Genomic DNA, 24,348 nt, shown 5'->3' with positions numbered 1-24,348 from the left:
TTAGGAACCCAATGAAGGGCTCTCCCAGGCCTCCTGGCTCAAGCCTTCAGGCATATCCTGTCTCCTACTCAGACTTCCTCTCTACCCAAGCTATGTAAGGGGTCTGGAGAACCAAACACAGGTCAGGTTGCAGTGGCCTGAGAACAATGTGTCTTCGATATGGGAATAAATTCTTAATATAATACTAAACCCCCTCCAAAAAATATATATATATACAAAATAGTGCACATGGGAGTTAGTATGGGTTACTGGCTAAGTAAGCAGTCTCTGGAATAAGATTGAATGGTTTTGACTGGAAGCTCTGCGGTTTATAACTGTGTGATCTCTCTACCTCAGTTTTCTTGTCTGTAAAATAACAGTAGTGTATACCCCAGAATGGGATGAGGGTTAAGTGAGCCAACACAGGTAACACTCTTTAGTGGCAGGTATGTAATAAACATTCAAAAATTATTAGCTACAGGGGTGTCTGGGTGGCTCAGTCGGTTAAGCATCCAACTCTTTTTTTTTTTTTTTTAAGATTTATTTATTTATTTGACAGAGAGAGACACAGCGAGAGAGGGAACACAAGCAGGGGGAGTGGGAGAGGGAGAAGCAGGCTCCCCGCCGAGGAGGGAGCCCAACACGGGGCTCTATCCCAGGACCCTGGGATCACGACCTGAGCCGAAGGCAGACCCCCAACCACTGAGCCACCCAGGCGCCCCAAGCATCCAGCTCTTGATTTCAGCTCAGGTCATGATCTCAGGGTCGTGAGATCAAGCCCTACATTGGGCTCCAGGTGGAGCCTGCTTGGGATTCTTTCTCTCCCTCTCCTTCTGCCCACCCCCCACTCACTTGCACGCTCTCTCTCAAATAAATAAATTTTTAAAAAAATAATTAGCTATATTAAGTATTCTATCATGGTTATTGCTACTGAGAGAAAGGCCTTCTTAAGCCAGGTACTGTTCAAAACTCATTAATTCATTTATTCCTCAAGACAACAGAAATGTTTTCCATGCAACTCCCAGGTGAGGCCCTTACAGGGAAGGGGTGAGCCCTCCTTCCCCCTTGGTCTTCCTCATCCTGCTCCTTGGGATTGGGTGTGGTGCCTGGAGCTCCATCTTCAACTGTGACATTGAGAACCACACCCTGGGGACAGTGGAGCAGAAAGCTGGAAGCAACCAGAGTGCCAGGTGCCTGCCGGTGGAGCCCCCAGCCCAGCCCCAAACCGCCTAAATCCAGACTTTACAAATGTGAGAAAAACAATCCTCTGTCTTGTTTCAGCCGCTCACATTTGGAGTCTCATTCACAGCCATCAAACCTGTGTCCTAACTGATAACAGCCTGCCACCAGGCAGTTTCTGCCATTTGAGACATTCCTGGGTGTAGTATTGAAATAAAAGCTCGGCCTTCTGAAATGCCCTTTCCTTAAACTGAGACAGGGCCAATTAGAAGGAGATAAGAAGCCCAAAGCAAGGGGCACCTAGCTGGCTCGGTCGGTCGGTGGAGCATGCGGCTCTTGGTCTCAGGGTTGTGAGTTCGAGCCCCACGTTGGGTGTGGAGCCTACTTTAAACAAATAAATAAGCTTTTTAAAAAGAAGAAAGAAGCTCAAAGCAAAATGTTTCCCAGGTAGTAATGTTGCTTAGGGACCACCTAGGCAGACAATTTTCGTTAAACTAAAGCTGCCTGGCTGGAAAATTAAATATTAATAGCTGTACATTAATAGTTAAAAGGAAATTTGGGAGCATGAGGGTGACCCCAAAATAATTTCAATATACACACTGTTCTCTTTTCACTATGCCCCATTAACTTTGCCTTGCCTTCTCTCAGCCATCCGGTCCCACAGGTGCCTCCTAGGCTCACAACACCTGCTGAGGGAGCAGTCGGCTTCCCTGGACCCTTGAGCACCCAATCCTTACATAAGGATCTTAAAACACATTGGGCGTGTCAGTGTCAGATTTCCTTCTCAGGCTAAAGGGGCCCCTTTCAGGATTCCGAAAGACATTTCCTCGCTAGGTGGTAGGCTCAACTGCAGTTGCACCATACTGCCACGAGAGGGCGCTATGTACCCATGCTAACGGATTGGGAGAGGCTCAGCCGCTTTAAGAACGTGTAGGGCTGGCGGGAACCCTGGTTTGCTGATCCCTTTCATGAGGTCATCTCACTTCGTTTTCACACCTGTCCCCCAGCATTTCCACCTGAATGTCCTGAAGACCCCTCAGAATCCCAAGTTCAAATACCAGCACGATCTTCCCCCTCCACCCCATCCCCAGAGGAAACCAGAACAATTTCTCTCCTCCCCCCTCCTCTCTCCCCCTCCTCCCCCTTTACCTTCTCCCCCTCCTCTCTCCCCCTCTTCCCCCTTTACCTTCTCCCCCTCCTCTCTCCCCCTCCCTCCTCTTCCCTCTCCCTCCTCCTGATTCCTCCATCTCAGTTAAGGGCATCTTTACCCTCCTAACCACCCAAACTAAGACCTTTGGTTCCTACCCCTCCCTTTCACCCCAGACAGCCTAGATGTCACCAAAACCAAAACAGGCTCTCACTCAGGTCCTTTTGTCCACCCAGATTGCTCCTGTCTGACTGTGCCTCCCTCGGGCAGTGCACAGTCCTCCCCAGTCGCCGGCCTTTCCCATCATCCTTGACGCTCTGACAACACAGGTGAGATCATGTCATTTCCTTTTTTAAAGGCCAAGAAAGGTGGAAACGACCAGAGTGTCCATCGAAGAGTGAATGTGGTCTAGCCATTCAATGGAATATTATTCAACCTTAAAAAGTAGGAAATTTCAGGGGCGCCTGGGTGGCTCAGTCAGTTAAGCGTCTGCCTTCAGCTGAAGTCATGATCTCGGTCCTGGGATCGAGCCCCACGACAGACTCCCTGCTCAGCGGGGAGCCTGCTTCTCCCTCTCCGTCTGCTGCTCCCACTGCTTGTGTTCTCTCGCACTCTCTCTCTCTCAAATAAATAAATAAAATCTTTAAAAAAAAAAAAAGGAAATTCTGACACATGCTCCAACAGGGATGAACCTTGAGGACATCATGCTAAGGGACAGCAGGGCTTGGATTCATCCAGAACTGACTGTTGGACCCAGATAGTTTTATCAATAGGCCAGGCTTTTGAGACAACAGTCCCAACACATGGCAAAGGATGTGACAGAGGGATCTACTTCAAACATACGCCGATTTGAAGAAAACCTTTAAATCAGTTACTTCCTTGGTCTCTAATGTCCTTTTTTTTTTTTTTAAGATTTTATTTATTTATTTGAGACAGAATGAGAGAGAGAGAGCACATGAGAGGGGGGAGGGTCAGAGGCAGAAGCAGGCTCCCTGCCAAGCAGGGAGCCCGATGCGCCACCCAGGCGCCCATGTCCATTTTTAAATAAGGGAAATTTCTGGGTTGAATTTACTTTTCTGAGTAGATCTTCCTACTGAAAGAAAGGGAAGTTCTCAATCTTCATTCTCTACCTGGGAGTAGCTTTGCCTAAAAAGTAATAAAGCTGGCATTCAGCTTTCCAAATAAGGCTTTTTGGCTTTGGTTACTGCAAATCTGTCTGAAGTCGCTTCGTGCTTCTAAGAGGACACACCAGCCGAGAGTTAGTCGGCTCCAGAGCCACTCCTGGATCTTCCAGTTCCTATGTGAGCACTCTAGGCAACTTATTTATGCTCTTGGGTTTTGTTGTTGTTTAAAGATTTTATTTATTTATTTGAGAGAGAGCACGAGCAGGGTCATGATCGGCTCAAGTCATGATCTCAGGGTCCTGGAATCAAGCCCAGCATCAGGCTCCGCACTCAGCAGGGAGTTTGCTTGAGATTCTCTCCCCTTTCCTCTCTCTGCCCCCCCCCCTCACTTGTGTGTGCTTGAGCATGCTCTCTCTCTCAAATAAATATATAAATCTTTAAAATAAAATAAACGTCGGCCATCAACAAGCTTGCAGTTTTGCTGTTGTTGTTGTCATCAGTGTGATTAGCCCATCAGGACCAAAAGAATTAAAATAGTGCTTTCTGATGTAGATATAATGCAAGCACATACAAAATGTTAAATTTTCTAGTAGCCACATTTTGACAAGCAGAAAGAAGCAGGTGGAATTAACTTTAATGCTATTTTTAATTTAACCTGATCTGTCCAAAATATCACTTCCACATATACATTTAAAATTATTTTTAAGCTATTAAATGATAAAGTTTACACTTTACAAAATTAATTAAAATATTTAAATTATTAATTTTAAATGTTATTGATATATATCTTACATTTACATTCCTTTTTTTCATATGAAGTCTTTGAAATCCAGTATGTATTTTACATCAAAGGACATCTCAATTGGGATTAGACACATGTCAAGTGTTCAGTAGCCACCTGTGGCTAATGCCTACCCTACTGGAAAAAGCAGGACTAGAATCTTAAGCCAAAGAAGATACTTAAGGCAGAACATTGGCAAATCCAAACCCCTGCTGATCAAACAGAATGCAATGATTTTTCACAAAGCTGCATTTCTAGTTCTACTGTGGTAAGAGCTGAGGTAGGAGGGAAGACTTTCTCACATATTTGGGTGACCATTTTCCTCTGCTGTAAATTGTTTAAAGCCAAATGAAGTCCTTTTTTTTTAAGGTTTATTTATTTATTTGAGAGAGAGAGAGAGCATGAGCAGGAGGGGCAGACAGAGAGGGAGAGAGAATCCCAAGCAGACTCCACACTGAGTGTGGAGCCCAACAGGGGGCTCCATCCCAGGACCCCGAGATCGTGACCTGAGCTGAAACCAAGGGTCCGACACTTAGCCAACTGAGCCACCCAGGTGCCCCTCCCCCAAAGAAGTCTTGAACCTTCTTTAAGGTGTTTTTCTCCAGGGTAGCTTTTCTAATGTTTCTCTAGGCTTGAGTTACAACTGGCAGCATCACCCCATATGCTAGAATTTCTGACCAATGTAAAATTTCTCAGATGTGTAAGAAGTCCTGATAAATGCCTGGGACTTTGGCCACATTTATATTTTCAGGAGGGTCCTGACTTGAGTGGCTCACTGGATTTTCCTCTAATGTGATTTTTTTTTTTTTTTTTTTTTTTTTTGACAGAGAGAGACAGCGAGAGAGGGAACACAAGCCGGGGGAGTGGGAGAGGGAGAAGCAGGCTTCCCGCTGAGCAGGGAGCCCGATGCGGGGCTCGATCCCAGGACCCCGGGATCATGACCTGAGCCGAAGGCAGCCACTTAACCGACTGAGCCACCCAGGGGCCCCTGATTTTTTTTTTTTAAGTAGGCTTTACACCCAACATGGGGCTTGAACTCAGAACCCTGAGATCAAGAGTTGCATGCTCTACTGACTCAGCCAGTCAGGCACCCCATTTGTTTGATTTTTTTAAAGAGAATAGATAGATGCCCCCACCTCTGTTGAGGTATGATTGACATATAACATAGTGTAAGTTGAAGGTGTAAAATGTGATGATTTGATACAATTATATATTGCAAAATGATTACCACAGTAGGATCGGTGTCAGAATTTCCTTCCTTCTTAAGGCTGAATAATATTCTATTGTGTGTGTAGACCACCTTTTGTTTATCCATTCATCAATAGACACTGGTTTGCTTCTACTTTGGGACTACTGTAAATCATGTTGCTGTGAACAATATCTCTTCACGCCCTTGGTTTAAATTCTCTGGGGCATATACCCAGCAGTGGAATTGCTGGATCACATGGTAATTTTGTTTTGGATGCTTTGAGGAGCTGCCATGCTTGTTTTCCACAGTGGCTGGACAGCTTCTACATCCCCACCAGCCATGTACAAGGGCTCCAATTTCTCCACTTTCTTTTTTTTTTTTTTTAAAGATTTTATTTATTTATTTGAGAGAGAGAGAGAATGAGAGAGAGCACATGAGAGGCGGGAGGGTCAGAGGGAGAAGCAGACTCCCCGCCGAGCAGGGAGCCCGATGCGGGACTCGATCCAGGGACTCCAGGATCATGACCTGAGCCGAAGGCAGTCGCTTAACCAACTGAGCCACCCAGGCTCCCGAATTTCTCCACTTTCTATTTCCAACACTTGCTATTTGGTGTTTTCACTAGTAGCCAATCCTAATGGGTATGAGATGGTCTTTTCTGCATTCTTGCACGCTCCATTTGGTCGATTTGGGTGTTTTGTTCTTAGCTTTTTTTAATTTTTGTGGGGTTTTTTTTCCCCCCATTTGGTCAATTGTGAAACTGTTAGATGGTTCCTGCCGTTTGAACAATTAGGTTTTTTTTGTTTTGTTTTTTGGGGGTTTTTTTTGAACAATTAGGTTTTCATTTTCATGGTGTTCATTTCAGATGAGAGGCAGCCCCAGGCAGTGGCAAGTGCACAGGCCGTGGTGGCACAAGTCCTGGGTTCTGATTCAAGTGTGTCCCTGGGAGACCCTGGGCGCGACAGAAGTTCCTCCAGGCCTGTTTGATCCTCCTCCGGGGGACGCGAGCATGACAAACAATACACCGTGCTCCGACCCCTCAGCTGAAACTCAGGCCTGGATGCATTTGAAGTGGACATTCTCTCTCACAAGTGAGCTGCCGGACTCGATTTCCATGTGTTTGTTTTCCTTTTGACTCCTTTTGCTGCCCCTGGACGTGGGTACACGCCGCCCTGGGAGTACCGTCCGGGGACCTGGCGTAGTCGGGTCCGCGCGTCCAGCGAGCCTGGGGGACCACCGAGAGGCGGGGCCTCCCAGGTCCTAGAGAGGGCGCCTCGAGAGGCCGACGCGGGGGCACTTCCGGCCTTTGTGCGTCTGCGGCTGACGGCGGCCCGTGGGGGTCGCTGCGCTGCGCTTCGGCCCCCGGGGTCCGTGCGGACGCGCGCCTCGGCGTTCCCCACCCCCTGGGCCGAGGCGGGGCTTCCCCTGCCGCGCAGCGCCGGGCTCGGCCTCCCCAGGGGGCCCCTAGGAGAGGCCCGGCTGCCCACTGCGGGGGCCGCGACTCGACCTGTCCCCGCACTCGGGTCTCGCCTTCCCTTTGTGCCCCCGGCCGGCGAGGACCCTTCAAAGACTAGGGGTGCGGTGGGGGCGGGGTCCGCGGTTTGACCCCTCGTTCCGCCCGGCTGCAGAATTCGGGCCCAACGCGCTCCCTCCCTGATCCGTGTTGCCGTACGTGGCGGGTCCTTTGGGAAAATGAGGTGGTTGTCGAACTGCGAAACGGGCTCTGGATCCCTCGGCTTTCCGTTTTCGTGGTTCAGCGCACACTGAGCACCCCGAGCGCTGGGCTAGGAGGAGGGGAAGTGCGGACTCACTAGGTCCTTGTCTGTGCCAGCCTGGGGACACCCAACAAGGGAACAGACGAGTGTGTCCCCGACGCGGTGTGAGATGCACACGAGAGCTGGTGTGGACGTGCCACTGCGGACGGGGATCCGGACGGGGAAACTTCGGGGTGGCTGCTGGTGCGGGGAGGGGTGGGAGTCGGGGCTGTGGAAATGCCAGGCAGCCCGGAACGTGCCTGTTAGAGCTGGAGCGGGAGTACAAAGGTGAAAAGGGGAGGTGGGGGGCGCTGCCGGAGAGGGTGACTATTTCAACGCCATCCTGATAAATGTTTATTCTGTGCTGGGTTGTGGAGATTAAAGACTGTGCGTGACCACAAGGCCCCGCCGTAGAGATTGTTGAGTCCCTTCTGCTGGAAATAGCCAAGACTCAAAAAAAATAAATAAAAAGATAAGTAAACAAATAAAACACCTGGCTTTGTTATCGAGAGATAGTATGGCAAAATGATACCTGAATGCCGCTTACTGGCTATGTGACCTTGGGCAATTTTCTTAATCTTTCTGACCCTCAGATTCTTTGTTTCTTTCTTTTTTTTTTTTTAATTTTTTAGTTTTTAAAGATTTTATTTATTTGACAGAGACACAGCGAGAGAAGGAACACAAGCAGGGGGAGTGAGAGAGGGAGAAGCAGGCTTCCCGCGGAGCAGGGAGCCCGATGCGGGGCTCGATCCCAGGACCCTGGGATCATGACCTGAGCCGAAGGCAGACGCTTAACGACTGAGCCACCCAGGCGCCCCTCTATTTTTTTTTTTTTTAAGATTTTATTTATTTATTCATGAGAGACAGAGAGAGAGAGGCAGAGGGAGAAGCAGGCTCCCAAGGAGCAGGGAGCCCTATGCGGAACTCGATCCCAGGACCCTGGGATCATGACCGGAGCCGAAGGCAGACGCTTAACGACTGAGCCACCCAGGCGCCCCTCTATTTTTTTTTTTTTTTTTAAGATTTTTATTTATTTGAGAGAGAGGATGAGAGAGAGAGCGAGAGCACATGAGAGGGGTAGGGTAAAAGGGAGAAGCAGACCTGAGCAGGGAACCCCACTCGGGGACTTGACCCCAGGACTCCAGACCTGAGCTGAAGGCAGTCGCTTAACCAACTGAGCCACCTAGGCGCCCCAGATTCTTTGTTTCTAAAGGAGGGATAATAATAGTAGTAGTTAATAGGGACCAATGAATGAGGTAATGTGTATAAACACCTGCCTCAAATGTGTGGCAGGTACTCAAGGTCCTCCTAGGATAAGATAGGGTAGGGTAGGAGAGTGTAGGATAGGATGGTCCTCCTGTAGCTTTCTGCACTTGATCTGAAGTGATGTCACTCCTTTTTTTTTTTTTTTTTTCTTGTATCAGCCCAGACATCTGGCACTTTTCTTGGTGTCTTTCTGTTTCTATTCTGCGTTTTAAGATTTTTGTTTCTTTGAGTATACTTTTTCCTTTCATTTATTTTTCAGGCTTGAAATCAAGTGTATTCTTTTTCTTCTTCGGGCTTATTTACAGACCTTTTTGCTGAATTGTGATCTATTCCTGAGAACTTGATACTCTGCAAATCTTCATGTCCCCCCAAAATAACTCAAAATAAGACCAAGGCTAATAGAGTTGGGGACACATACACAGAAAGATATTTATGATCTTACTTATATGTAAAATCTAAAAAAAGAACTAGAAACAGAACAGAACAGATTGGTGATCGCCAGAGGCTTGGGAGTTGAGGAAAATGGGTAAAGGTGGTCAAAAGGCACGAACTTCCAGTTATAAGGCAATTTCTGGGAGTGTAATGTTCAGTATGGTGCCTATAATTAGCAATACTGTATTGTATATTTGAAAGTTGCCGAGGGAGTCAATCTTAAAAGTTCTCATCACGAGAAAAAAAATTTTGCAACTATGTATGGTGGTGAATGTTAACTTATTGTGGTGACTATTTTGCAATATATACATATGTCAAATCATTATGTTGTACACCTTAAACTGATGGAATATGTCAATTATATTCCAATAGAACTGGGAAGATCATTTAAAATAAAAGGAGCTGGGGCACCTGGGTGGCTCAGTTGGTTAAGCGACTGCCTTCGGCTCAGGTCATGATCCTGGAGTCCTGGGATCGAGTCCCACATCGGGCTCCCTGCTCAGCAGGGAGTCTGCTTCTCCCTCTGACCCTCCCCCCTCTCATGCTCTCTCTATCTCATTCTCTCTTTCAAATAAATAAAATCTTTAAAATAAAATAAAAGGAGCTGGGGGGCCTGGGGGGCTCAGTCGGTTAAGCGTCCAACTCTTGATTTCGGCTCATGTCATGATCTCAATCGTGGGATCGAGCCCCAAGTTGGGCTCCGTGTGCTCAGTGAGGAGTTGGCTTGGGATTCTCTCTCTCCCTCTCCCTCTGCCCCTCCCCCCACTAAAATAAATAAATTTTTTATAAAAGGAGTGGGTAAGGGGTGCCTGCCTGGCTTAGTCAGTAAAGCATGCAACTCAGATCTTGGGGTGATGAGTTCAAGCCCCATGTTGGGCACGGAGCCTACTTAAAAAGAAAAAAGTTGTGTAATATAAAAGGAGCAGGTAACTTGATGAAGAGGCTGAGAGGAGAGGTTGAGGCCTGAGTTAGGGAGACACGGGCACATACACAGAGATTCGGGCCAACTGTGCAATAAGCCTTTCCAAAATAAAGCTTGTAGCTACCTGAGCTAGCAAGAGGAAAGAAGGGTGTGTACTGAACTCAAGTTCCCCACAGCTTGCTGAATTCAGCTTTTCTGCTGTGCTTTGCTTTCGGGTGCACAAGACGTTAACACGCTAAGAAAACTTGCACACGAAACAACAGGACTTCACATTTTACTAATATCGTTCTCCCCGTTTACCAAGCGTCTCTGTGCTAATCACACCCCCAGGAACATATTCTAGCTAAGCAAACTATCTGGTCATCGCTTTCTTCTGGTCCTTTCATAACCTCTCAAGCTACTTCTTTTTTTCCTAAATTTCTCAGGAGACAGTATGATGGATAATAATTTTTGCTTCTAAGAGCAGAGATGTGCAGTGATCAGAAACTGGGAAAACATGTGGGGAGAAGTGGCGTGGGTGGATGAGATTGAAGTATACAGGATACAGGGAGTCTGCAAGTTACAAGCGCCTAACTGACAAACGTTGTGAGTACAGTAGCCAGATGCACCTGCCTCCTCCTCTCCCACCCTCCTCCACCCCAGCCCCAGCCCCACCTCCCCATCCACTACCCCTGAAGGCTCTGACCAGGAAGCAGGAGCTAAGCAAGACACATCTAATCTGGCACCTCTTCCTCACCACCTCAGGGAAACCGTGTCCTCAGCGCCACCCTTCCCTGCCCGTCACTGCTCACTATTATGCCACATCAGGCAGCCTTCCACCCAGGCACATAAGCTCCCTCTTTGTGTCCCTGCAGTAGGGACATTTTCCATCACCTGTCTTTACCTTAGAAAATGTACTGGCCTTTTCCATCTCACGCTCTTTACCCCACTTGTGAATTTCAATACAACACTAATCATGGCTGATTTGACCAATGATTATTCAGAGATACAAGCGTATTAAGAAGAGAGAAGACCGCAAATACCCACGTGAAATGACATGGGGGCTACGAGCCCCTCAATCATTTAAAAGCCCAAGTATCTCACTCAGAACCTCCACAGAAGTAATCTCTTGCTGGAATCCTCCACTACTAGCTCCCCCAAAGGAATAGTGTTTCTAACCCAGCTGCATTGTTTTCCTTTTGTATTTAGATGCTAGAACTGCAGTGATATTTCCTACTATTTTTCACTGCAGGTCTATAGCGTTTGGGCCACATTATGTTTTAGCTAAGTTCTTGTGAGGGCGTAAGTGATGTCTACAGCGCTGTTTAGTTGGGAAAATTAGCTCTAAACTCCCAAGAGCCAATCTATAAATGGGCTATTGGAATATATTTCTGTTGTTTATTAGAAATAACCATTTATATGTTAGTATTTTAGTCTTGTAATACTTTACTGTTGTACATAATTTTTTTCTGCCCCTAACCCACATTTATTGGCTTCTTGCTAATGTTTTGAGAAATAACACTTTTTTTTTTTAAAGATTTATTTATTTATTTATTTGAGACAGAGAGAATGAAAGAGACAGAGAGCACATGAGAGGGGGGAGGGTCAGAGGGAGAAGCAGGCTCCCTGCCGAGTAGGGAGCCCGATGTGGGACTCGATCCTGGGACTCCAGGATCATGACCCGAGCTGAAGGCAGTCGCTTAACCAACTGAGCCACCCAGGCGCCCCGAGAAATAACACTTTTAATCACTCTGCATGGAAATCTTGCTAAAATTTATGATGCTTTCCTGTGGGGACATGGTTTAACTCATTTTTCTTGCCTCAGTCAACATTACACACATCTTTTACACAATGATGTCCTCAGGGACATCGTGGGTTCTTTGCCCTACATGAAATGATCCTACCTACATAACTTTCTTAGTTTCTCTGTAGATGTCTTTTCAAAGAAAAAGTAAACCGAAGCCTCATATATGCAGATAATTTGCTCAATTAAACAGGAATCCTGCTTTCATCTCAGTTATTACAATAGTCTCTCAGGTTTTTAAAAGTTATTTCTAAGTGACTCAAGAAGTCTGAATTTGGTTAAAATTCAATCCGTGGCACAACCCTTTCCATACGCCATTTTAAAAAACATGGTCTGACACAAATATTTACCTTGTAATGTTCACAGACGAACCCTGAGCCTCTTTAAAAATAAGACAAACAAACTCTGTCCTTTGCTTGGGACGTAGTGCTTATTTTTCAAACCCTATTGCAAACTTCCCTGGTATCTCTGACCCCATTTATGTAGCCAGTGTATTTACAAGAGTGAAGTGACTCATACACACTTGTTTTCTAATTTCCTTTTGGGCAATGGTTATAAAAACATTATTTTGTGAATCCACTCTGTCCCCTGTCATCACTTATTCCCCTGGTCCCACCTGGAACATTAAAATGCCCTCTTTCTGGGAGCAGGTCTATAATCCCAGTCTGTTCTCAACCACATGGTTCTGCTGCTGTAAAGGGACTGGAGGTAAAACTAAGGGCGAATGATTGCTCTTTCAAGGAAGTTCCCTTCCCAAGGGCTCTGTCTGTGTTAGAACATTGCCCAGTCATGCTGTGCCCCAGAGGAGCGATCCCATACTACCAGCCTGTTGCTGAGCCTTGGTTTGTCTGTTTTTAAATAGGACCTAATACTTGAAGATCAGTGAGATAGGACAGAGGAAAGCCCTGTGGAAACTGTGTAGCAGGAACACGGGTAACAACCACAAAGAGTCAAGCACCTGCTGGGAACCAGGAGTGCTACTAGATACTTTGTATCTATGACGCAGTCACTTTTAAAATTTAGGACAACCCTGCAAGGTCCTGCAAGGTTGGCATTATCATGCCCGGAACCTTAATGAGGAAACAGAGGGGCAGACAGTTGCTCATGCTCAGCGGCTCTGCCAGGGGGCCAAGTCAGCTCAAGTTAAAGGCTCAGGCTCTTTTCACTAAAATCCTTTTCCGGATAGAGGCTCTTATTTTCCTCTCTACCCAGAAGGAAGACAAGAGCTGTCTTTCAAGTTCTTAACCACAAGCGGAGGGGATGACAGGACTCAGCAGGCCTCAGCAGGGCTGGCTGAGAAGCACAGCAAGTCTCCCAGACCTGGGCATGCATTTTAGAACAGGCTCCAGGCTGTCTGGAAAGCCTGTGACCTTTGTGCATTTCAGGGTGGGGGTTGCTATATAATGTAAAAGAGGAAAAAGGTGTTTCAGACAAAGCGTAGTATGATCTTGCATTCGGAGATAACCAGAGATGACAGAATATTCCTTCCAGGAAGCTCTGTCTTCTTCCTCTTAACCGAGTAGATGCACAAATGACAAATGACGTGGAAAACCCGAAGGACTTGATTGCTTTTTGAAAATTGCTGAATGATCACCACCTCTTAAAGTGAGTTCAACTAAACTGGCCTATCATCAGGACTAAGACTGACTCAATGAGACCAACTATTTACCAGCTCAACTTGTAACATGTGGAACTTCCAGGGAAGTTCCAGACAAGAGGAGTGAAGGGGTGCAGGAGAGACACCCAAAATGTGCCACTTTGGCATAAAATTATTTCGAGTTAAGGGGCACCTGGGTGGCACAGTTGGTTAAGCATTGGACTCTTGATCTCAGTCCAGGTCTTGATTTCAGTGTTGTGAGTTCAAGTCCCATGTTGGGCTTCACAATGGGCGTGGAGCCAACTTAAAAAAAAAGAAAGATTATTTTGAATTAAAAGGAATAAAAACCCAGCAGATGCAGGAAAGGTGCTCCACCTCCCTCATGACTGCCTAAATTTACATTGGAAAGGAGAGCCTGTGACAGGCAGAGAAGTATTAACAGAGTCCCCACTCTTTATCAATGTGCACAATAGGACAATCTAGTTTGGGCCAAACATCTCCTTTTACCTTGATGTTGACTTTTCTCCCCTCTGTGTCCTCAGGCCCTTACCTTTTTCCTTAGTTTATATAAGCTTCATGTTGGCTCACTGCCTCCAGAATTTCCTGTCTGTATAGGTTCCCCAAACCTACGTCTATTAAATTTGATTTTCTCCTGTTTAAAAAAAAAAAAAAATTGCCAGACAACAACAAAACAAAAAATGGCGGGGGGGGGGGCGGTGGTTTAAGAAATGCAAAAAAGTCTTTTTCCATAGGAGTACAATGTCTTTTTTAGGTTTTGAGAACAATTTGATCTATAACCTCAACACAGACATGTATTTTACTCTTCAGAAAAATCCTGGCACTCTCTTGGGGGCTGGCTCGGTCGGAAGAGCGTGTGACTTTTGATCTCAGGGTTGTAAGTTCAAGCCCCATGTTGGATGTAGAGATTCCTTAAAAATAAAATCTTTTCGGGGCGCCTGGGTGGCTCAGTCGGTTGAGTGTCCGACTCTTGATTTTGGCTCAGGTCGTGATCTCGGAGTCATGAGACTCCAGCTTCACACTGGGCTTGGAGTCGGCCTGAGATTCTCTCTCTCCCTCTCCTGCCCCTCTCCCTGCCTCAAATAAATAAATAAATCTTTTTAAAAAATGAAATCTTTAAAGGAACAAAAGGAGGAAGAGGGGGGGGGAGCGGGAGAGGAGGAGGAAGAAGGGGAAAAAGAAAAATCCTAGAGTTCTTTCTTCCTGCTCCAAGATGGCCAGTCTGCTACCCAACTGTGCACACCTGTCACCTCAGGACACCTGTCTCCTGTCAGCAGCACTCAGGGAGCCCGAGACCCACCCTCAGCCCCAACCCCACCCCCTGTTGGGTCTCCTGCTGCCGAATCCCATATCTCTCCTGAGTACACTTTCTTTGGGTGACGCACATCCTTCCATAATCTTCCTGAGATAGAGTGCCCGCCGAGTAAATATTTTGAGACCTTGCATATCTGAAAATGTCCTTTTGCTCTCCTCATCACCCTTTTCCCAGTTTGGGTGTAAAATTCTGATTTGGACATTATTTTTCCTTGGAATTTTGTCTTCTAACTTCCAGTGCTGCTGTTAAGAAATCCAGGAGCATTCTGATTCTTAGTCCTCTATATGAGACCTCTTTTTTTTGTTTCTGGAAACCTTTGGGTAGTAAATTTCACGTCGATGGGTAGGTGTTATTTCTTTCTTTCCCAAATTCACTTTTTTAAATATTTCATTTATTTAATTGAGAGAGAGAGAGAGCAAGCGAGAGAGCATGAGCAGGGGGAGGAGCAGAGGGAGAGGGAGAAGCAGACTCCCCGCTGAGCAGAGAGCCCGATGCAGCTGGGGACTCCCGGATCTTGACCTGAGCCGAAGGCAGAAGCTTAACCTACTGAGCCACCCAGGCACCCGTCCCAAATTCATTTTTGCTGAGCATGCAGCGGGCTGTACATGTTCTGGATTTCTGCGACATTTTCCTAAATTCTTTTGTTGAGGATTTCCCCCCACTTCACTTTCTCCATTCTCTTTTCAAAATTCCTGAAATTCAGCTGTGGGAGCTCCTGGGTTGGCTTCTCCAATTTTCATATGTTGTTGGGTTTTTTTTAAAGATTTTATTTATTTATTTGAGAGAGAGAGAATGAGAGACAGAGAGCACGAGAGGGAAGAGGGTCAGAGGGAGAAGCAGACCCCCTGCTGAGCAGGGAGCCTGATGCGGGACTCGATCCTGGGACTCCAGGATCATGACCTGAGCCGAAGGCAGTCGCTTAACCAACTGAGCCACCCACGCGCCCCAATTTTCATATGTTTTTCACTCATATTTCCAATCTCTTGATCTTTTTGTTCTATTTTCTGGCATTATTTCCTTAACCTTCTCTCCTAATTAATTTTTCATCTTTGCACTAATATTATTTCCAAGATACTCCTTCTGTTTTCTGAATGTTCCTTTTATAGAGCATCCTGCAATTTCTTCTCATATCTCTGCGGACATTAACTGCAGAGGTTTGGTTAAATGTTTCCTTCTGCTCCCACATTGTCGTGGTTTCCGTCTTTCTCTTGCTGTGGCCTGCTGGTACAGAAACGGCTAAAGATGGCCCCTGTGTTGTTTACTTTGCAGCAGGCTCAAAGCCCACCAGCACTAAACTCAAATTCTTACACATCTTATTGCTTTAAATATAGCCACCCAAGCAGATTTTTAGCCACGTAGAGCCTGCCTGCTTGCAAAACTGCACACATCAGTTAGCTCTAGATAAGACCAACCCCAGGGCTATAAAAGCCCCCAAACCAATGCTGCTCTTAGGGTTTCCTGACCCAGAAGCTCCCCACTGGCTGCTGAGTGACATCACCTAGACAGGCAAGTCCTCTCTCCTAGTCCCCTCTCCTCTGAGTGTTCTTTTGCCCTACTTCCCCCGCCCCCATGTTCCAGCTGTCTCTGCAAGGCCCTTTTCATGCAATCCGGTGCACACTCCACCCAGTAAAACACATCGGACAGCACTGTCACGTGTTGTCAACCTCGGAGTGTCGTGGACCTGGGACGGCGAAGGAACTGAGGAAAAGAGACGACAGTAGAGCAAGGCACAGGGACCCTGAGCAATCAGCCCAAGGTCCCGAGGTTTATTTTCCATAATCTTATATACCTTCTACAGTGATGTAGATCTATAATGATTTACAGCAGGGGCTTGGTAAGGCACATTCTTCCATGTACACAGGATTAGTGCATGATAAGAATCTTTAAAGCAGGACAAAGGAACAAAGAGGGGAGTGCATGGTGCGCTGTTTACAGCTGGCTTCCTATCTACAAAACATCTTCTGCTGCCTACTTTAGAACAGACCACACACGTCCCAAGGGCATTTCACTCTGATCCTTTCGGGTTATTTTTAACCCTGCAATCTCGAGTTTTCTCAGAGATCTCGGAGTCTGAACGAACATGCACCAGTGGTTCTTGTGGCATTCTGTTTCCCACAACGTGGTGGCCTGTCTTCCTTGATCAGCCCCAAACCTGGCCCTCACCACACCTATCCTTAAAATAAGGGCTTTTCTCAAACATCTTGGCTGTCCATTCACACATGTCAGCGTGGAACTCTGGGAAGCTCCCTGCAAGGCTCTGCTTGTGGGCAAGTTCTGTCCACTATGAGCTTCCCTTAGAGGATCTGGTGGGAACTAGCCTCCCAACTGTCAGTGTCTTAGTCTTGTCTCTTGGTCAGTCTCTCCAGGGGAAAACCCTCCAGTCTCCCTCCTGAGGAGCCCAAGCCTGGCTGGCTGCCAGCACCCTGGATGCAGGGGAGGAAAGGGCTTGACCTTTGAAGGGTGGGACCGGGGAGAGCAGGACCCCCGACCATGGGTCTGAGAGGCCACACCCCTCAGGCTACCACCTAGGCCCAGTTGAGGTGTGGGTGCTATACCGAAAAAAAGGGATTCTTGGGGCGCCTGGGTGGCTCAGATGGTTAAGCGTCTGCCTTCGGCTCAGGTCATGATCCCGGGGCCTGGGATCGAGTCCCACATCGGGCTCCTGACTCAGTGGGGAGTCTGCTTCTTCCTCTCCCTCTGCCTCTCCCGCTGCTCATGCTCTCTCTCTCTCTGTATCTCTGTGTCTCAAATGAATAAATAAAATCTTTAAAAAAAAAAAGAAAAAAAGGGATTCAATAAATACCTACCTCCAGGATGGTGACACCCTCCCCCTAGGCACGTGCTTTTTCCTAGAACAGGAGACAGCAAACTTTTTTTTGGAAAGGGCCAGATGGTAAATATTTTAGGCTTTTCGGGCCACATGGTTGATGTCACAACTACTCAACTCTGCCACCGTAGCGCAGAAACCACCACAGACACTATGTAAATGAAAGAGCATGGCTGCGTTCCAGAATCACTTTATTTATGGACACTGAAATTTGAATTTAATATAATTTTCACGTGTCACAATTCTTTTTATTTTTTTCAACAATTTTTTTAAAGATTTTTTTATTTATTTGACAGAGAGAGAGAGACAGCGAGAGGGAACACAAGCAGGGGGAGTGGGAGAGGGAGAAGCAGGCTTCCCGCCAAGCAGGGAGCCCGATGCGGGGCTCGATCCCAGGACTCTGGGATCATGACTTGCGCCGAAGGCAGACGCTTAACCGACAGAACCCTCCAGGTACCCCTTTTTTCAACAATTTAAAAACATAAAATTCTTAGATTTCTGACTACACAAACAAGTGGCGAGCTGCATTTGGCCCAGCGGCAGGAATTTATGGATCTCCTTCCTGGAATATCATCGTTTAGAGATTATCATCAAAATCCTCTGAACCTGGGGGCGCCTGGGGGGCTCAGTCGGTTGAGCATCTGACTCTTGGTTTTGGCTCAGGTCTTCATCTCAGGGTCGTGAGATCGAGACCCCCCGTCGGACTCTGCAGTGCATGGAGTCTGCTTGAGATTCTCTCTCCCTCCCGCTTGTGCTTTCTCTCTTTCTCTCTCTCTCTCTCAAATAAATACATAAGTCTTAAAAAAAAAAATCTTCGGAAGCTGTCTTCCTCTTCCCCTTAGCAAAGCCTCCCAGCGCTCATTTTTGTCTGTAGGTATAAGGGTTACAGGTTTTCTCCCTCCCCCGCGCAGCCTCCAAGATGGGCCATGGAAATTTAGACGTTTATGAATTGCCTTGGGATGGAAGCCGTGGTAACAGGGCCTCCAAGACTTGCTGCCAAGTTCTGCCCGGGGTGGAACAAGTTGTTGATTGTTCTCTTTCCCTGGATTTTAACCAAGGTGATAAATGAGGGCCGGAGGAGGAGATCTCTGGGAAAGGTGGGGGCTCGCAGCCAAAGCCCTGACTCCCAGGCCACAGGCTCATCTGAGTCAGCGCCTCGGTTTCCAGCCATAAAGACCGTTCTAAGTAGGCCGGGACCTGTCTAGTCTCAACTTTCACACGAGGGAAAGAAGTCCCACCTTTCGTAGTTGCAGGGGCAGGATAGGGGTTTGGCAGAGAGAAGAGCTCCTTCTGCCACTAGGTGTGTATTTCCGTGCAAGTCCATTCTGCTTGCCCAGTCTCACTTTCTTTATCTCTAAAGTGGGGATAGGCACTCCGACCTCATTGGGTAGTGGTGTGGATTAATAAATTAACATACCTAAAGTCCCTGTCACATCGAGGGGGCTCAACGAATGGCAGAGAGTATGATTCTAATTTATCCAGACGAGGAAACTCAGAGAGGTTAAGGCACCATCCAAAGGGCACACAGCTCATTAGGGGGTGGAGGCAGGAACATAATTTGTTTTCTCAACCCTTCAACTAATATTCTTTCTTCTATCCTGAGCTGCTTGGAGAGGAGAGCTTAGTCCTTTTTTTTTTTTTTTTTTTTAAGATTTTATTTATTTGACAGAGAGAGAGAGAGCACAAGCAGGGGGAGCAGCAGAGGGAGATGGAGAAGCAGGCTCCCCACTGAGCAGGGAGCCTGACGCAGGACCCTGGGATCATGACCTGAGCTGAAGGCAGACAATTCGACTGAGCCCCCCAGGTGCTCTGGGCTTAGTCCTTTTTTTTAACCACACCTGAAATGCTACGGGAGGGAAGGTGTTGGGACTACAGGATATTGCCCCGTTCCCTCTCTTTCTCTCAGTGCCCCCCCCACCCCCCCGCCCTGGTTTCAGGTGACAGACACTCTCCTCTGGTGGTTAGACACAGCAAAGCGGGTCCCACCTCCACATCATACGGTATGGGGGTATTGCAGGGCACCACCCCTTGGCCACCTCCCCTTGCCACCCCCAGCACCCCTGTCTCCCCTCACCCCCTCCCAGATGCAGGCTGCCTTCTTCTGGGCTGGGCCACTCCGCTGAACAGTTGCAAAGATTCTTTGTAATGTGTTTGCCTGGGGAGGAGGGAGAGCAGGGCCTGGCTGTCCTCAAACCACAGAGAAGGAGCCAAGACAGATGACCTGTGGTTTGGGGGCCCGGATTGCAGACATAACCCAAGTGCAGAGCCCCTGGCTCAGCTTCCTTGTTTCTGGGCATGGAGGCGCCTCTTTACCCAGGGAGGCCTGTTTACTCAGCTCGGCTGAGTGAGAGATGTTTACACAGGGAGGGAGGTAGCCATCTGGCTCTTCTCTGGCGGAGCGGGGAGCATTTGCAGGTCAGGCACCCTCTCGGTTCCAGGGCCTCTGGGGAGGCAGCCCCCTGACAACAGGCTTTCTGAGATGTGTGTCTCTCCTTTGAGAGTGAATGTGGACAATTTGGGAAAAAATTGTAAAAATGGTACTGGTTTTTTGTTTTTGTTTTTGTTTTCCTTTAATCCAGACCCACATCAGATAAATTGTCCAGGATCTTTCTCCCCACAGTTGTATTTTGCAAGGCTGGGAGAAAGGCAGTTTTCCACACTTAAAGAATGGTGATGTTTGTCACCGGTGAGGTACTTTGTGGTTTGAAAAGCTTTGCCACGGGTGCCTGGCTGGGCTCAGTCGGTAGAGCGTGCAACTCCTAATCTTGGGGTCGAGAGTTTGAGCCCCACACTGGGTGTAGAGATTACTTGAAAAAAATGAGTTGAAAAAATAATTTATAAAGGACGGTCCTGGGGCACCTGGGTGGCTCAGTCGTTAAGCGTCTGCCTTCGGCTCAGGTCATGATCCCAGGGTCCTGGGATCGAGCCCCGCATCAGGCTCCTTCCTCAGCGGGGAGCCTGCTTCTCCCTCTCCCACTCCCCCGGCGTGTGTTCCTGCTCTCGCTATCTCTCTCTGTCAAATAAATAAATAAAATCTTTTTAAAAAAATAAAGGACGGTCCTATCCACCATTCCACATGATCCTCAAGACAGCCAAGCGGTGGCCAAAATCATCCGTATTTTACGGATAAGGAGTGGACACTTGGAGGGGTCAAGTTGCTTGCACAACATGGCGACATGAGGCCATGGGTCTGTCCCGGGGTACCCCAATGGAGCATTCCCTGGGCGCCAGATGAATGGAAAGCCTGGGGACCAACGCGTAAAACCGTGTGTAACATACCCACCGTACCGCTCCACCAGGGAAATCAGGGAGGCGAGGATGCAAGTTACAGAATCCCTGAAACTTGCCTCCACCTTCCTTCCCCCATCTCCTCTTGGGCTGGGGCTCCCTGCATTCAAACCTGCGTGTGTCCATCTGAAGCCACTACCTAGGTTCCACCTACCATCCTCGCTACTTCTTCCCAGTCCTTTATCCTCTCTTTGATAACCCCAGACACCAAACCACCCAAGTGGGAGTCATGCCAGCCTCTTCCCTTTCTCTCTTCATCTCTGTCCCTTAAGTCCAGCTCAAGCCAAATTGCTGTGACCTGTGTGACTGATTAATACTCCTCAGCTCGGCCCCGCCACCCTTAGCCCAGCCCCGGCACCTGACTCGGCCACCAGCCTCGCCTCCTGGTCTCTTCTTTCCCGCCACTGTCAAATCCTGGCCCTCTCTCTACTTGCCAATCTATCCGTCAGTGGCCACCTTTCTAGAACGACTAACGTGTTCCTGAGTTTTGCAGCTTGCAAGCGCATTTGCATACAGACACACAGACATTCACACGGAGTCCTGTTCCGAAGTTAGCTCCTCCTCCCCAAAGGATCTCCGTTCATCTCCTGCCTAATCTACCGAACCTGGTCGGTTTTCTTTCTTTATTTATTTGACAGAGAGGGAGACACAGCCAAAGAGGGAACACAAGCAGGGGGAACAGGAGAGAGAGAAGCAGGCTTCCCGCCGGGCAGGGAGCCTGACGTGGCTCTATCCCAGGACCCTGGGACCATGACCTGAGCCGAAGGCAGACGCTTAACGACTGAGCCACCCAGGTGCCCCGGACGGTTTTCTTTTTATCTTTGCGTTCAATGCATCTAACTTGGCCTGCCATCATTCCTCCAACCAACCTGCCTTTCATTACTTTCCCCATAAAATGCTATTGATAAGCTTTCAAGTATTCTTCCTAATGCAAAGTCCTCACTTCCCTTCCTCCAAAAATTCTAATCAGCCCTCTTCTGTGTCCTTCCTTATTCTTTCTTGACATTCAGTGCCTGTCACCGATTGTTAAAATCAGACTGTGACTCCCGGAACAGGAAGCTTTAGGGATCACGTGGCCGCGAATGGCAGTTTACCCCATGGCCAGCCACCCCGTGCTGCCCGGACGTGTCTGTACATCCACAGTGTGCTTCTTTACACCGCAAGCTCCCTGGAATGGTGAGGATCCTCTTTCTTTGCAGACTTCTCTGAAGTTTAGAAGAAGCTCTGGGGTTAGTTCAGCGGCTCTCCAGACTCTGGCCCAACTCTGAAATGCATCCCCATGCCATGAATCGCTCTCCTCTGCCATTTGCCCTATACCAAAGGCAATTTGGGGGAGGCCCTGTTATTTTTTTTAAAGATTATTTATTTATTTGAGAGAGAGATACATGAGTCGGGGGGGGTGCAGAGGGAGAGGGAGAAGCAGGTTCCCCACTGAGCAGGGAGCCGGATGCGGGACTTGGTCCCAGGACCCTGGGATCGTGACCTGAGCCAAAGGCAGACGCTTAACCGACTGAGCCACCTGGGCAGCCCTGGGGGAGGCACTGTTACAAATGATTCTCAGTTTGCCTGTGATTGATACTCTGATGATCAGAGAAGCCTTAGTATTATGTCCTCAGGTTGAGTCCCAGAATTTCAAAGAGGGTCGTGCAAAATTTGCATACGACTTGGGCAAATGAAAGGCCAGACCCGGGAACCCAGCTGAGTGGTATCACTGTCTTCTTTTACTTTGGGTTTTTTTTTTGTTTTTTTTTTTTTAAAGATTTTATTTATTTATTTGAGAGAGAGAGAGAATGAGAGAAAGCACATGAGAGGGGGGAGGGTCAGAGGGAGAAGCAGACTCCCTGCTGAGCGGGGAGCCCGACGCGGGACTCGATCCTGGGACTCCAAGATCATGACCTGAGCCGAAGGCAGTCGCTTAACCAACTGAGCCACCCAGGCGCCCCTTACTTTGGTTTTTAAAGGGGAGGAAGGCCACCCCGTCCCGTTCGGCTGCCTGCCGGAACCACTGGAGTTGTAGTGAGCTCTCCTATATCCCTGCCACCTCTGAGCTGGTAGATGGGCCTACACAGGCAGCCTAAGCCCAAGGCTCATTCAACAGTCCAGAGCCCTAAACTCATCTCGTGTCCCATGTGAGTCCGAAACTATAATCATGATAACCGTGGTGTTACTAGCCACATAGTTCAGTGTGGCAGTCACTCTGCCAATGACTTGACATGAATCAGTTCAACTGGAGCCTCATCCCAGCCTGATGGGGTAGATGCTGTTATAATCCCAGTTCTGCAGAGAAACTGAGGATCCAAGAGGTTACGTAACTAGGCTAAGAGAACATAGTACAGATAAAATTAGAACCAAGGCCAGTGTGAACCCTACAGTGACCTTCTACTGGGACCCCCTGGTCAGCTGGGTCCCCTTACATCCTTCCCTGATACGAATGGGCCCGTCAACGAGGGGGCAGCTCACCTGCAAGAGAATCGCCAGTGGTCCCAGCTGAGCAGAACCAAGCTGGACTTGACTTCTTCCTCCCTCTGGGTCACCTTGTTGCAGTCCCACCACTTTTTTTAAGCATAAGGATAAGAATCCGGGCACCTGGGTGGCTCAGATGGTTAAGCGTCTGCCTTCGGCTCAGGTCATGATCCCAGGGTCCTGGGATCGAGTCCCGCGTCGGGCTCCCTGCTCAGCAGGGAGCCTGCTTCTGCCTCTCTCTCTCTCTCTCTCTCCCTGTCTCTCATGAATAAATAAATAAAATCTAAAAAAAAAAAAAAAAAAGGACAAGAATCCCTATGTTTAAAATTTAAAACTAACTCCAAAAGATACCTGCTCCCCCATGTTCATTGCAGCATTATTTGCAATTACCAAGACATGGAAATAACCTAATTTATTTATGTATATATAATATACATTTATGTATATATTACATTTATGTGTATATAATATATGTATATATTATTTATGTATATATAAATGCAATATATAGAATGTATGTATGTATATATATTTATAAATACAGATAAATATACTCACACAATGGAATACTATTCAGCCATAAAAAAATGAAATCTTGCCATTTGGGACAATATGGATGAACCTTGAGGGTATTATGCTAAGTGAAATAAGTCAGACAGAGAAAGACAAATAGCATATGTATGATCTCACTTATGTGTGGCATCTAGGGGGGGAAAAGTTCCTAAATACAGAGAACAGATTGGTGGTTGCCAGAGGGGGTGAGGTAGGAGGTTGATAAGTCATGTGGAGGAGGGCATCTGGATGGTTCAGTCGTTGAGCAACTGACTCTCGATGTTGGCTCAGGTCATGATCTCAGGGTCGTGGGATTGATGTCAGGATCCACATTCTGCATAGAGTCTATTTGGGATTCTCTCTCTCTCTCTCTCTGCCTCTCCCCCCAATTGCGCACACACAATCTCTCAAATAAATTAATTAATTAAAAAATAAATAAGTTATGGGGCCATGATGTACAGCCAAGAGAGTCGATCTTAAAAGTTCTCATCACAAGAAAAAAATTTTGGAACTATGGTGACAGATGTTAGCTGGGCTTATTGATGTGATCGTTTTGCAATATATCCCTATATCGAATCATTATGTTGCACACCTGAAACTAATATAATGTTATATGTCAGTTATATCTCAATTTTATTTAAGGATGGGGTGCCTGGCCAGCCCAGTTGGGAGAGCACGCGACTCTTGGTCTCTGGATTATAAGTTTGAGCCCCACCTTGGGTGTAGAGATTATTT

This window comes from Mirounga angustirostris, unplaced genomic scaffold (genome assembly GCF_029215605.1).
Source record: "Mirounga angustirostris isolate CCGP_5_RB_7025 unplaced genomic scaffold, mMirAng1.0.hap1 SCAF_5, whole genome shotgun sequence".
Classification (NCBI taxonomy): Eukaryota; Metazoa; Chordata; class Mammalia; order Carnivora; family Phocidae; genus Mirounga; species Mirounga angustirostris.
The sequence above is the reverse complement of the archived record's forward strand: the minus strand, read 5'-3'. Positions refer to the sequence as shown.